General features: G+C 56.7%; 1 protein-coding gene across 5 annotated transcripts in view; it reads right to left on the bottom strand.

Annotated features, from left to right (window-relative positions):
* The window catches only part of GDAP1L1 (ganglioside induced differentiation associated protein 1-like 1), an 18,171-nt gene that overhangs the window by 16,233 nt on the left and 393 nt on the right, over positions 1 to 1,545 (bottom strand). The gene's annotated exons all lie outside the window — the stretch shown is intronic.

Below are 1,545 nucleotides of genomic sequence, written 5' to 3'. Positions count from 1 at the left end.
AGCTCATCCTGCTGCTTTGCTCTGTGCTGGAGGTGGTGCTGAATATGCACTCAGGGATGGAATTTTAGGCATCTGGGTTATAAAAATCCAACTGTTACAAGCTAAGTATGTCAAGCAGGCAAAAAAACCCAAGACCTTGGGGGATGTGAGAAAGCCACCTTTTACAGAACCTTTGAATGAGGGAAAAGCATCTATTTCTCTTCAGCTTGCAGCAGCTAAAAATACAACTGAACAAACCTAAGCTTTTCTATCTACTTCAGAGCTCCTCGGGAATTATTCATTAATTATTTACAGGGCTGGCAAATTAATTTTTTTCTTTTAAAATCAAACAAGGAAAACTCTATGTCCCTCAGCTGTAACTTGCTCTTGGCCTTTCTCCTCCCAGCTCATGGATAAACTCTGGGCAGGACCACCCATGGTATCTGTCCCCAAACTCCTGGTGCTTCCCTGTTCTGCCGTGAGGAGCTGAGGCCAAAGGCCTGGCAGGAGGCAGCTGCTGAGCATGGGGCAGCACAGGCAGGAGGGCTCAGCTCCTGGGATAATCCTGGTGCCCACGAGTGGGGGGAGCCCCTGCCAGCACCCCAAGGAGGGGCCCCGGGGTGATGAAACGTGCCCAGCCCCTGCAGCGCCCGCATGGCTGTGATGAAGCATCTTGTGTGAAAACCCAACGTTGGCTGTAAAACTCCAAAAATCCCTTAGCAGGAAGGGGCCGGATCCCGGTGGGGGGCTCAGCATCCTTCCCACAAACAGCCCCAGCACCCAGGGTGGCCGAGCAGCTCCTGGGGCAGAGCAGGGAAAGCTTCACCAGCAGCCGGGAGGGAGCAGAGCTGCCCTGCAGGGAGTTCCCGTGCAGCCCCTGCCGCTCCCTGCCCTGCCCATCGCACCAGCCGGTGCTCTCCCGCCCTCCAGCACACCCTGGTTCCGTGCGAGTGACCCCAAAACCGAAGCTCGAAGTGGTGCTGGGGTTCTGGCGTGCCCTGCCCTGTCCCCAGCATCCCCAGCCCCGCGGCAGTGCGGTCGGTTGTAGGAAACCCCCCTACACCAAGTGCCTGAGCCGCTGTTCCCCGCTGCTGCTGGCCAGCTGAGCGAGACAATCTGGTGCTGGGGGAACTCTGTTCCCCTGGCCCCTCTGAATAGCCCCTTCCCCATTCAATATGTCAGGCGTGGGATCTGGGGCTGGGAGGAGGAGGTTGGATTTGCTACCCAGCTGCTGTGCTGCAAAATGAGCGTTTACTATTGCCTGGAAAATGGGATTTCTGGCTGTTCAGCCTTGCCTGAAGCTGAGGCACCTCGGGAATAGGATTTCCAAGGTGCTGCTGCAATGTCAGGGGTAAATTGTCACTGCGTGCTGGGGTCTGCTCTGTGGAAGGAGCTCAGCTTGGGGGCCTCCTTCCCCTTTCCCAGCAGCTGGGTGGTCCCAGGGCCCAGCTCAGCCTTTGTCTGTGCTCCTGGCCATGCTGAGTGGGGCTGTGAGCCAGCACAAAGCCAAGGTGGATCCCGTGCAAGCTACAATCCCAAAGCAAAAGCAGGATTTGTTAACCCCCC

The sequence above is a fragment of the Chaetura pelagica genome, unplaced genomic scaffold (genome assembly GCF_000747805.2).
Source record: "Chaetura pelagica isolate M959 unplaced genomic scaffold, ChaPel_1.0 scaffold275, whole genome shotgun sequence".
Lineage (NCBI taxonomy): Eukaryota > Metazoa > Chordata > Aves > Apodiformes > Apodidae > Chaetura > Chaetura pelagica.
This window is presented reverse-complemented; position numbering and strand designations above follow the sequence as displayed.